Consider the following 14,208-nt stretch of genomic DNA (forward strand, 5'->3'; position numbering starts at 1 on the left):
TCTCTAGTTCGCTTTAAGGGGTGGTGGGGTCGTCACAGAAGGTGTCCTTTCTACACTCTCCTCACTATTCGGAAAAGACTCGCGAATAATAACCCTTCTTCCTCTTGTCATATTATCTAAAAAAAAAAGAGAAATTGTAAGCATTTTAACACAATGAACTAAAAATTACACACTTCACACATTATAAAAAAATCAATTCTTATAAAATACCTAAAAGAATAATTATTTTACTTATATTATCTTAGGCATTTTATAGAATTACCATTGGTGTATATGAATTATTAGTGGTTCAAATGACCTCAAGTACATATCTTTATGTCATCAAAATTCAACTAAATATTCCAAAATTCCAAAATTATGATATTAAAAACATGACATTAGAAATGTCAAAAATTTGTCAAAATCACTAATTTATTAAAATAAGCAATAATATGTTCAACCTAGTTACTTTTAGCAATAAACATGTTTAAAACAAGCAATAATTAATAACAATAATCTACATTTAGCTATAAACATGATTTAAGCAAATTATCCAAAAATTAACCCCAAAATTCATCAAAGTTACTCTCTATAAACAATGTACATACTTACCATCATCAACAAACCATTTTTAGCTATAAACATTAATGAAAGAGGCTTAATAACAATCCAAGCTATTTTTTTAATCTTATCCAAATATAGCAAATTGCAAAATTTTAACAACTAATAAAGCATCAAATTGCTACATAAGAACATGTAAACTTGTTTAAACAACCTTAATAAGCATATTGGAAACCATAAACATCAATAATCATCATCAAAATTTTAAAATTAAAAGATATCAGAAAGCTCAGGAAATTGATAAACACTAACTTCTAAAATGTAAAGATTTGATGAAGAAACTTACCACAATCAAGTAGAAGGATGTTCGGTGATGAAGATTATGCAAGAAATCCTATGAAACACCTTGCAATTGACCCCCAATTGCTTGGACAAAAGTTGAGAAACCCTAACCTTTAATCCTCTTAAAACCGATTTTTGAGGTATTTTTTTTATTTTAATCGGTTAAAAGGACTCTATGAAGGTCAAACGATGTTGGGTTGGTAATTTCTTGCAAAAAAATAGAATAATATGGATGAATTGTGAAGTGTGTGTGATTATGTGTGTAAATATGTGGGTGAAGGAGAGAAAAAGAAGAAAAATAAGCTGTGTTTTCTGTTTTTAAAAGAAGAAAGAGAAAACGCGTTAGTCACATTTTTTGGGTCACGTTTGCTAGTTGAATATTGTAGAAGTGAAAACGCAGGTAAAGAATATGCAGTCTTAGTTGCATTTTTCTAGCCCATGTTTTATTTTTGTGTGCAATTTTTTAATAGGCTTAAAACGTGGGATCAAAACGCAGGTAGAGTCACATTTTGACCAGCGTTTTGATCAAATCGCCTTGAAAATTCACTAAAACGCAACCCAGAAACGCGAGTAAAGACTGCATTTTAGTAGGTGCGTTTTGTATTTCTGCACTTTTGATGCAGAACTACTGCAATTTTTTCAAAATTATGCGCATCACCCCAATTTTTTAGAATACATCCTAGATCATCCATTTGTCAAAATAACCAATTCACGCACATGTAAAATGATCTAAACATACATTATAACCCTTTTTAACACATCAAAAATCATAATTACTCAAAATGAGGTGTTGAGATCATTGATCAAATTTCACCTTTTTCACCTCACTTAGCCATCTTTGTCTCTATTTCCCTTTCCTGCAAAACAAATATAACAACATAACATCAATACATAATCAACACCCTAAAATCATACTAAATTAACATAAAATACAAAATATTGGATTGCCTCTCAACAAGAGCTTCTTTATTGTCATTAGTTTGACCATTTCTCCTCATATTTCAAGGTGGTTTTGTTAATGTATAATCCACCGTTTTAGATCGTGGTGGATCCATAAACGGTGACTTCATAGCAAAAGTCACATGTTGTAATGATAAAAGAGATGAAAGAGGATTGCTTATCTCAAGTGTTTCACAGATATTATCTTAAATATGCGTCACTTGAATACTCACCGAAGGAATGTCCGCTTGACCTTCTTGGGTGATTATGACTTGGAACTTTCATTTGCAATACACTCCTCAAGATGGGTTGTATATACATCATTCATGCTTGCCTCTTGAGATTCAAACTTAGTTCCAAAGATACAATCATGTGGAACGGACACTTCTTCATTGAAACACACATTAGATGCATCAGTTTCATCAAAATGCAATCCATTTTCACATACAACATTATCACCATTCATGCTAGGGTCGTTTTGTATATCATTAGAAGAAATAACTTCATACAAAACATGCAATTGATCTTATATTCTACCAAAGTGAGAAAATAATTTATCTAACCCTTCCTCAACCCTATCAAAATGGTTGGAGGTTACGTTTGCTAGCCTTTCTATATATAAATCAAATTGATTAGAATATTTTACTATGGTTAGCTCCCAAGATGGTTTAGAATTATTAGCTAATGTTTCACTTTTTAATTCCCAAGATAAAGATGCATTAGCTAACTTTTCTATTGCCAATTCCTAAGATGGTTTAGATTCATATTGAACAAATTCGGCTTAGCAACCATAAAAACATGGAGAAACACTATAATTACATTAATTACCCCAATCATAAGCATAATAATTGTCCCAATTATGACCATTTTGATTAAAATAAGGTTTGTAATGCCCAAATTCATTATAATAATCCCATTTTGTGCTTGCAGACATTCATAAGTAACATGATAACTTCCACACAAGTCACAAATCATTTGATTAGAATTAAAAGGATTAACATCCTTCTTTTGTTCAAGCATATTTGTAATGGTGTCCAATTGATTTTTTTACATTATAACATCAAGTTTAGCCATCAAGCTATCTCTAAATGACATACCTTCGGACACCTCATGGTTACCTTTTTTCAAGGAGTTTTGCACTTGGTAATAATCCATTGCCGATCTTCTACTTCTCAAATATTGTCCTCCCATGTTTACTGCTCTCCTTGAACCCCAAAATATGTTTTCAAAGTAAATGAAAAAACAAGAAAAGCAAGAAAAAATATGTAAACTAATAAAGTTGTTCTTAGCACCGATATTGAGCAAAATCTTCTCCGAAAACGGCGTCAAAAACATGATAAGAGCAGGGTACGAATATAATAATTAAGCTCATTCCATAGTCAAATTTTACATTTATAAAATTCTAAATACCCCATACACAATTTCTGCAAATATACAGGTCATAATTATGTATAGGGTAGTAAGGATAGAACTCACAAGGAAGATTATTAATTACCAATGATTTTCGAACTTCTTTACTATTTAGACTTAAATTTATACAACAAATATGAAATAAAAGTAATAAAAATACTAATAGAAAGCTCCAAGAGGTATGGAGTTCCTCACTACTCTCACAAATAAAATTATCAATTAAGTGAATGTTATTATCTTGACTAGTTATAGTATAATTTCAACATGTATGTGAAACCTACTCTTGTAGTGAATCAACTATACTTGTAACTAAACCATTCCTACTCTCGTGGTTATGAAATTAATTACAAGTTCACTTCTTCTATAAAATTACATGAAATAAGTCACTAAAGCCACAAAGGTGCACCTCTACTTTCAAAAGTGTACTCCCTAGATTTAACACTTTATTGAACTAGTGTTAAATCTCAATTTTTATTGTAAACTTAACACATTAAAAGTATCACAATTAATGACCAGTTAATCATGATTAGAAAAGTAGAAGTGACAAATAACTTATTCAAATAATATCATCAAATAACCAACTAAATGTCACTAACAAGATATAGAAAGTTTATCCATAACTCTATGCATAAATTTTAGCAAAACATGATAAAGTTCACACTTGTATTATAACTAAACATGAAATCAAATACAAAAGAGAAAGTGATACGAGAGAGATCACCCTTATCACATGAGTTCCAACTCTCCACCTTTGCTCCTCAATTTTTCATCCAAATCTAGTTGCAAGTACAAGATGGATAGACTATACTAACTATACTATACTAATGAACTAAATTAATAAACTAAAAAAAACTAGTGAAGACTACATTTTGGTAGTGTCTCTAACCTTCCAAAGTTTTCAAACAAGCTCTCCAAGGCCTCTATTTATAGAAGGAATTTATGCAAAAGACAAAGTATTAAATCATGTTAAGATTATTCTTGAGCCCATAAACAAGTTAGATTTGAGTTGTAAAGTTTCTTTGGTAGCTTTTATGGATTCTTTCCACCAAAATTCTTGCAGAAAAATTGGTCAAAAAATTTGTGTGAATAGAGCACAAGTTGTAAAACAAGTTGTAATCGCAATTGAAGAATATGTAGGCTTGAAAATGAGACTTGAGATCGCGTATTGACCCCACGTTTTGCCTTTTTTATAGGTTTGCTCAATTCTAGTCAATCTTTATCATTGATCTGTTTTTGCACGAAATTCCACTAATATTTTCTTGATGATAAGGGTGAACTAACTCTTTTGCAAAACATGAAATTGTAGGCTTTTAAGTTATCTTCCAATACCTTTAGAATCATCCAATTTGAAACTCTATACACTAAGAAATGATCAAAAAATCCTCGACTGATCAATCCGCTATTTCACCTTTTGACAACAAATTTGGCCGAATGTTTTTCGACTTTTTGACTAGGAAAACTCATGAAATGGATTTTGATGTCTGCATAAGAAATGTAAGCTATGTGTTAGCTACAAAATGACACAAGAATAATCTCAATCTCATAGTTATAGCTCAAGATATTGCTAAAATACCTCAAGATGTCAAGGCTAGAAAACTTCCTTTCTTTTGTTCTTAATTGTATTTCATCTCGTGAGTATTTTGCACTTCATATCCTTTAAAATCATCAACAATCACTCAATTATCCTCTGAAGTTATTTCATTTGATGATTGAATCATTAAACCTACAAAAATATAAAGTTTTCACCATTAAAATCCATAGAAATGCAGTTTTTGACACTTAAACCACAAAATGCATGCTTTCACTAGAATCCTAGTTAATTAGCTATAAAAATAAATAAAACACTCCAAAACCAAATAATAAAACACATTTAAAATACGTACTATATATACTTATCAGCAAGCAACTGAGAAGTTTTATTATTCTTTTTCTTATCTTTATAACAACTCTTTAAATTCGTGGTTTCAATTTCCTAACTATGTTGAACTAAATTGTTTCTTGGGTTAGGGTTTTTATGAAGGAATTTGATCAATTTTTATAATTTAATTTTTTTGTCTTTTGTTATGATTTATTTATGTTGATTTAATTACGTGTTTATGCTTGACCACTATTGATATGCTCTTAGAGGTTGTATTGAATTGAGAAAGGATATACAATCATTTATTAGATAGATAAATATGTTTAGTTTAATCATGAGAGTATGTTAGAATGTGTATGATACACTTATATCACCAAAGTTCTCAAAGTGTTTAATTGAATACTTGTGATCTCGAGCGAGATGTAAGGTTTAATTAGTCACATTTTAGATGTATCGAGAGATAATCTAAAATATAATTGTGTGATGCATTCGTGATTTATTAGAAAATTAACTAAATAATTGGCTTAAATTTTGGATTGAAACCTTAAACCCTAGACTTGCATCTATTTTTTTTCACCACTACTTATTTGAATTGATTTTTATTTTATTTCTTAGTTAAAAAAAAACTCCTTGAATTTAAATTTTGCTGTTTTATGAGAATAATTAAAGTAGAAAATAAGTCATCCATGTGGGTTCGACCCTGAAATACTTCAAATAGTTTATTGCTACGATCGATCTTGTGCACTTGCAAGAATTCATCGACCAATCTTTTTGCGTCGTTACTGGGGATGATGCTTAATTTCTCTATTTTAGTTTCTTATCTCTTTATTGTTAGTTTTGTTTTGATTTTTTTTTTCTCTTATCTCTGGTTCTTTACTTTATCTCTAATTCTCTTGCATAGGGATTTGGTGTATGGTTCGATTTCAAGAGGGTGATTTAGTGTACGATCCTCAAATTGAAAAATTTGCAAAGTACTACAAGAAACAAACTCGCTTGCAGAAATAGACATCACAACCACCATCAGCTAGTATCAACATCACAATCAAGTTGGCCGGGTTAGCAAGCTCATACGAAGAAACAATGATGGACGAGAATCGTAACAATAATAATAACAATAACAACTAGCAACTTGTGCCACCAGCAGCTCTACCTGCTATACTTTGTTTGAGGGATATCCAGCACCCTATTATTGTGGCATCCCCCCACTATATTAGGTTGAGTGAAGAGGCAAGAAATTAAGAGTAAAGACCATGCACTTCAATAGGCTACCTAATTTTTATAATCTGGCTAATGAGAACCTGCTCACTTTCATTCGGGAATTTTATTCCTTGGTACAGACTTTTTTGTTAAAAGGGTTATCTAAAGATGAATTGCGAATGAAGTGTTTACCTTATTGTCTTAAGAAAAGTCCAAAGTTTTGGCTTTTGAATTTGCCAGAGTGATCCTTGGCGACTTGGGAAGGCGTGTACAACATCTTCATGATCAAGTACTACTCACCACAAAAGACTATTCATTTGCGAAATAAAATTTGCACATTTTCTAAAATAGAAGGAGAACCCATTCATGAGGTTTGGAAAAGATTTAAGATGCTACTTGCTCAATGCTTTCATCACCAGTATCCTTTGGCTCTACAAGTGCAGTCTTTCTATGACAGGCTAACTTTTACAACCCAAAATATGGTAGACTTTGCAGCAGGAGGGTACATTGGGAACAAGACTCTAGAGGACCTAGTTGGAATTTATGAGGTGATCTAGGGTAAGAAGATAAGTGCACATGAAGTGTCTACACAAAGAGATTTGGGTTCACAAGTGACTAAATTGAGTAGATAAATGCAACAAATGCAATCATTGCATACCCGTGAAACTCACCAGTCAGAGTCTTGTGCTGATTACAATATGTACGGGCATACAACTGTAGGCTGCTATAATAGAGAGCCCTCTACTATGGTGGAGGACGGTAATTTTGTTGGAACTTATAGAGTTCAGCAAATGCAACAGAGGAATGTTCCCTTCTCAAACACTTATAATCCAGGGTGGCATAATCACCCCAATTTTTCAAAGAGAGAGTAAGGAAATAAAACTATGAGACCACCAGGGTTCCAAGGTCAACAACAAAAATCATAGTATACTTCTCAACTAATTCAATAGAAAAGGCCTAGTATGGAGGAGATGATGTTTCATACATACAGAAAATAGATCAGATGGTTTAGTTCCAACAAGCATCTATTTAGAGTCTTGAGAACAGTTTGGACAATTAGTAAAGGCAATGATTGAGAGGGGGTAAGGTAAACTATCTAGTATCATTGAGTGAATCCCAAAGAAGCTACAATGGCAGTAACACTTCATTCGAGGAAAGTGTTGGATAAACCTGTTCAAAAATCCAAGGAAAAATTAAAGACACAAGAGGAGGTGCTAATTGATGAGAAAAGTGAAGAAAGTGAACAGGTGAAGATGCTGTAAAAGAAAGTATCTCGGTAAAGTTACCTGAAATTAAAGCTTATATACTCCCATCCCTTTCCCACAAAGGCTTAAGAAGAAGGCAACTAATGAGATGTATCAGAAGTTCATAGATATGCTTACGAAGTTAAAAGTCAATATGCCTTTTTCCCAAATGTTGGCAAATATCCCTTGCTTATGCAAAGTTTTCAAACGAGATTGTGACGACCCTAAATTTCCCTAAGGCGAACCAAAGGGTTCAGCGGGCCGCTTGCCCAACTCTCGTCAGGACTCAAGCACTAGCTAAATAACAAAAACTTTCAAAATAAAAGTCACATTTACATAGCCAATACAAAAGATCCTTGGCTAAACACAGTAGATTGTGATCGATACAATCTTGAAATATGCTACTACTAGTTCAACTTACAAAAGTTGAGTTCCCAACTTATAAAAACAAAACTAAAAGTTGGTGCAACTATGCTAAAACAAAAGTTTCCAACAAAACTCAGCCCCTTCTAGTCACCCACCCAGATACTCGCTTCCTGCAAGGAAAACAAATCTAAAGGGTGAGTTTTTGCCTCATGAGGTTCCAAGAAAGTCATGCAAACAATAATATCATATTTAAGCCACGAAACCATAATTCACCAAAACATAGTGCAAGTACACATCAAATAAGAATTCACATATTCGGTTAAAAGGATACGGGGCTCTTAAGAGCTTGTTCAAGTAGCTTAATCAAGATTTCATTGACACTCCATCAATATTTTTCCAAAATACTATTAAGTATTTCACCACTTCACGTCTTTTCCATCCACCGTTCAACCCCCTACCGGGCCTGTACGTCAAGATTCAAGAAGGGTAATAATCGAGTATACCAGTTCAAGTTCAAGAGCTCAGGTACAAGTTCACGTTCAAGTCCAAGTGACAAGACCCATGGTTCATTGATCGTATCGACCAAAACCTTGCCAGCTCGACTCGACCAACTAGCCAATAGGATTTGGGGCCCCAAGCATGCAATAGAGTCGATGGAATAACCACCCAAACGACCAACAAGTCAAACACAAGTAAAACAATTCATTTTGTATCAATATCAAAAAGCTAGCCACGAAGGATTGAGTATGATAAAGTATATACTCGTCCCAATATTATCAATTCAAGAGCAAGTATCTCAACCAAGCAAGCACATCATTCAAGAAAAATATTGCACGTAAACACTTCACATGCACTTAGAACACTCACCACGGTAACAAGCTTAAGTGTTTGCCTTAGAAGTACTTCCGGCCTCACCTTCAAGTCCTGAAATCAAATATATAAGGTGCCATGAGATTCACTACTCCAATCTACAATATTCAAAGGAAAATCACTTCCAAACCGACCAAGTTATCTCAACTCCAATCATAAAACCAAGCTCAAAATGATTCAATAACTCCAACTTGAAGTTGGAAATTAAAGCAAGAACAGCTTTAGAAAACAGAATTTTCTCCAGTTTTGCGTGACGCTATTTGAAAAATCATATCTCAAGGTTCTTAAGTCCAAAATTTATAACTTTATACCATTGGAAAATAGACTCAAAGGATTACAATTTCCCAGAAGACACATTTGTAAGATTCTGTCCACAAATCAGTCAAATTCTAGTCTCAAATTGCTGCTTCATTCGATAGAAAAACAGAACAGGTGTCGAAATTCAGTCAACTTTGGAAAATCACAGATATTCATAGGAATTGAGAAAAATTCTGAAATTTTCACGGTAGAAAGTACTCTAAATCTAGTTTCAAATGGTTGGATTTTTTTACACTAAGATACGACAGTTTCTCCAAGTCTGTGCAGTGACCACTGCGAAAGTTCAACAACTAATATATTTTGAAGCAAACTACAATTTCACCATTTAAAGCTCAATCTTTTTGCTCAAATCAGCCTCAATACATGAATCAACATCTAAGCAAGTAATTAAAACAATTTTTGCCAAAGTTACATCAACAAAAGAGGGAAAATAGTCTGATTTTGGTCCTTCTTTCTCTAAAACAGCTTCCATCAATTTTTTCAGCACACATCCCCAATTTTAACTCACAAAAGGTACAACCTTTTCAATCATAACAACTACAATTTTTCAACCATAACTCAAGGCATCTTTGGCAATATATATACCATAATCATATGCATAATCAAACCCTAGAATTCATGTAGGAAATATAATAATCATCAACTCATGAACTTCCAAGATTCACCATAAAATCATGCCTTGAATCCAAAAATCCAACTTGTTTCCAACATAAGGTAAAGAAAGAAGAAAACCTAACATTTTACCCCTTTGGCCTTCCAATCAAGATGAAACTTAATCCACTCCACCAAATCTTCTCCATTTTCCAAGCTCAAGCAAAGGTTGGTGGAAACCCCAAGCTCTCTTCTTCCTTTCCCCTCAAAGTCCAAGCAAAATTGAAGCTAGTTGGAATGGATTTTTTTTCTCCCCTTTTTCTCCTCAAGCTCACATCCCTCTCTCTTTTTTTTTTCCTTGTTGCTTGTTTGTTATGTTTATGACAAGAAATGGTAGGAAAGCTTGGTCAAAAGTCTTAAGGAAATAATACTTAGTTCCTACTTCACCAAGTGTCGCGTTCTTGTGGTTTCTAGCTTCCAATATCTTTATTCTCTCTTTTATTGCACTAAAGTCCTCTTTTGTTCACTGAAGTTTCCTTTTATACTCTACTAAAAATCACGGTTACCACACGCACGAATTCCTACATGTAAAAATCAATAAAAGTATTAAAGTAAAATCATTATCAAATCTATATACAAATAAATAGATAACTAACTAAATAAAATGCAATGGAACTAAGTTGGATAAAATGACAAAAATTTTAGGTCCTCACAGAGATAGTGTCTAGTAAGAAAAAGAGTTGAAAGACTTTGCAGAGGTGTCTCTTTTTGAGAAATGCAATGCAGTGCTTCAAAATCGTCTTCTAATTAAGATGAAAGATCCAGAGAGTTTTACTGTGCCATGTCAATTTGAACATCTTCTTGTTAATAAATGTTTATGTAATCATGGATCTAGTGTTAATTTGATGCCTTATCATTTTTAACGAAACTGAAGTTTTCCAACCTAGTGCCTACTCAAGTGATTCTACAATTGGTTGATCGTTCAGTTCAACATCCAACAGGCATTATAGGAGATTTATTCATAAAAGTTGGTAAATTTTATTTTCCTACTAATTTTATTGTTCTTGATATGGAAGAAGATATTTTTTTACCTATTATCCTTGGTAGAGGGTTCTTAACTACGAGGGGAGCTAACATATATTTACTTGAAAGAAAATTAATTTTAAGGGTTGATAAAGAAAAACAAGAATTTAATGTTTTTTAACCCTTATAATACCCTTCGTATAAGTGTAGATTTAGTTAAATTTTAGCTTTATTTTTTATTTATTTGTTTTTATTTTATTTTTACTTTATTTTAGTTGATTAAGTTGGCAGTAGCAAATTAGGTTCATCATTCTTTTTTAAAAAAAACATTATTATTATTATTATTATCAAATTTCTAAAAAAAAAAAGAAGAAGAAGAAGAAAATTTCCAATAAAAATCTATTTTTATCTTTTTCAAACTCAGTTTTTTTTCTAAATAAAATGACATTTTGTAAGGTAATTAGAAATTAGCATTTTATTTATCATAAATTTTGAAAAAAAAAATACAAAATACAAAATAATATGTGGCACACATACAACAGCGCCAAGTGGAGACCATGCAAACTAGCTAGGTGGGGGGGGAAAGACAATGGACAAGTGTTTCTTTATTTCTTTGACACCACAACATCTAGATGATAGGTGGCTAGGACACTTGGAAGCCTAGAAAAAATTGAAAAAAAAAAAACAAAACAAAAGGGAAAGGAAAACCACGAGCAAAAGGCAAGGGAAATCAGCGAGGGTCTAGAAGAAAAAAAGAAGAAAGGGTTTCGGAGGGGTTGGTAGAGAGAAACCGAGAGAGGAGGAAGAGAGTTTGAGGGGAGCGGAGGAAACAAAGGAAAAAAGGAGAAAACAAGCAAGAGGGTTGGAAGGGAAGGTTGCGAGGAAGAGCAAGAGAGAGTCTGGGGCTGAGGGAGAGAAAGAAAGCAAAAGAAAAGAGAGAGGCTTCACGGAGAAGAAAATAGCTACAGGCAGGTTGAATCGAAGCTCAAAATAACGAACGCGTCACTACTGGAAATTGCTGCAACAAAGAAAAGAGGGTTTTCTGACTTCCTTCCATAGATCTGCACAGCTTCCATCGATTTCCCAGGGTTTTGTCTCTGTAAGTATATCATTTAAGCCATATTCTGAACCTTTTGAGGCTTACCAGACGTGAATCTTTGCTATGGATAAGCTCTTGCTGGTACCACTGCTTCTACCTCTTGTTTGGTGGATGATTTTTGATTTTGGTAGGGGTCCTTAGGATGAATTTTGTAAGAAAACGGGTTTGGGGTTTTCTATAGATTTTTTATCTAATGAGTCCGTGGGGTTTTGCTTGAGTCATGGCTGTTTTGTGATTGAAAACGACAAACCCAGAAAATTGCAGAAATTTCTTGCTGAAGATTTGCATGCTTGGATGATCGAATATGGCCAAATAATATAAAGTTAAGATGGAACCATGTTTCATGGTTATTGTTAAAGCTCTTGTCCGTACATGCTGTATAGTATAAAGTTAAGATGGAACAGTTTTGTGCTTCTTGTCCAACGTGTTGTCGATGCGGCCCTAAAGATTGTTTCTTGATGCGGCTTCATGTTTAGGCTTAATGCTTCGGTCTTCATGATCTATTGTTTTTATTGCATATGAATCTATGGATCCCACCATGATGGACATGTCTTCATGAAGCTTTCATACTCACAATTGTTTACATTAGACATGTTACGGTTATCATGTTGTTGCACAAGTTATCATAGGTCCCACATGTTTTATATGTTAAAGGTACCATTCATGTTTACTTGGGGCCTGTGCATAGTCTTCGTGACTTGTTCTTGTTTAAGAGCCAATATGTATATATTTATGTTAAAGAAATTAGGGTTTACTTAATTTAAGTGAATCATAATAAAGTTAAATAGGACATTTAAGCCCTATAAAATCCATATGTGTGGCCCATTAAATATGTAGTTTTTATAAAGTACTTATGGATTTCAAGAAAATTTTTGGGCTTGAATGTTAATTTTGGGTCAAATTATGGATATGGACCTTTGGTCCAATAGGTCATGATTTAATTTGATTGATTTGACCATGTTTGACCATGTTTAGACCAAAGTTGACCAAAGTTGACTTTGATCAAAATTTTTATTTAATTTGGATAATTTTAAATTCGAATATCGGTATTAATATATATATTTTGGAATAAATTAATTGAAATAATATGTCACCAAAGTGACCTCTATTATGGAAATTAATTTATTTTAAAATATAACTAGTTGGGTACTTGTAATTTTATGAATATTGATCGACCCAAAGGAAGGTCAATATTTAATGAAATTACATGTGCACTTGTGGTAATAAATACGTGATAATTATTTGGATTTTACATGTGATTTATAAATTGGCCCAAAGAAAAACTTATTTTTGACATGTTATTATTATCAGTATTTATTACTACACCAAAATATCACTTAGAAGCTAATATTTTTGTCCAAAGATAAAATATTAATGGAATATCGGTATCTTGAGATGAGACTACCATTATTTGAATTTATTATTGTATTGATTTATGTGAGCTTGTTTTAATTATATTATGTTTTCTGTTCAGTTGCGAATGATCTTACAAATATCACTTCCAATATCAATAATATTCCTATGTTGAATAGCACAAACTTCAAGCTCTGGAAAGAAAATCTCTTGATAGTACTTGGAATAATGGATCTCAATCTTGCGTTAAGGGATGATTCTCCACCACCTCTTACAGATCAGAGTACCTCTGATGAAAAGAGAAATAATGAGAGGTGGGAGAGATCAAATCGCTTGTGTTTGATGATCATTAAAAAGGCCGTTCCAAAAGCATTCAGGGGAACAATGTCAGAAACGACTGTAACCGCTAAAGAATTCCTTCAGAACATTGAAAAAAGGTTTGTCAAAAACGAAAAGGCTGAAGTTAATATACTCTTGACACGCTTAGTTTCAATGAAATATAGTAGTAAAGGCAATATCAGAGAGTATATCATGGAGATGTCTCATCTTGCTTCGAAATTAAATGCACTTAAGTTGAAACTCTCTGAAGAGTTACTAGTGCATTTGATTTTAATATCTCTTCCTACACAGTTTAGCCAGTTTAAGGTGAGTTACAACTGTCAAAAGGAGACTTGGTCTCTAAATGAACTCATCTCACACTGTGTAGAGGAAGAGAAAATATTGAAGCAAGAGGAGACAGAAAGTGCCCATCTGGTGTCAACCACTAATAATAATAAAAGTAAGGGATTTAAGAGAAAGAAAGAAAAAGGAGCTGCAGGTACAGCGTCACAAAAGAAATCAAATGATCAGGGAAAGAATAGTTGTTTCTTCTGTGGAGTTGAAGGGCATCAAAAGAAGCATTGCACAAACTATCACGCTTGACGTGCTAAGAAATGTATGCTTCTTAATTTGGTTTGTTTTGAATTTAATTTAACTTCGGTACCTAGACACATATGGTGGTTAGATTCTGGTGCAACAACTCACATCAGTGTGTCTATACAGAGTTGCCTGAATTGCCG

The 14,208-nt window shown here is 33.0% G+C and overlaps 1 long non-coding RNA gene across 1 annotated transcript; it reads right to left on the minus strand.

Annotated features, from left to right (window-relative positions):
- Positions 1–7,619: 7,619 nt before the first annotated feature.
- On the minus strand, positions 7,620–10,087 carry LOC140010854 (uncharacterized). The gene is made up of 3 exons (XR_011818001.1): positions 9,829–10,087; positions 8,764–8,820; positions 7,620–8,359 (listed from the first exon to the last, which is right to left on the minus strand). It is a non-coding gene; the product is annotated as an uncharacterized lncRNA (long non-coding RNA).
- Positions 10,088–14,208: the final 4,121 nt, after the last annotated feature.

This window comes from Coffea arabica, chromosome 7e (genome assembly GCF_036785885.1).
Source record: "Coffea arabica cultivar ET-39 chromosome 7e, Coffea Arabica ET-39 HiFi, whole genome shotgun sequence".
In the NCBI taxonomy this organism is placed as follows: Eukaryota; Viridiplantae; Streptophyta; class Magnoliopsida; order Gentianales; family Rubiaceae; genus Coffea; species Coffea arabica.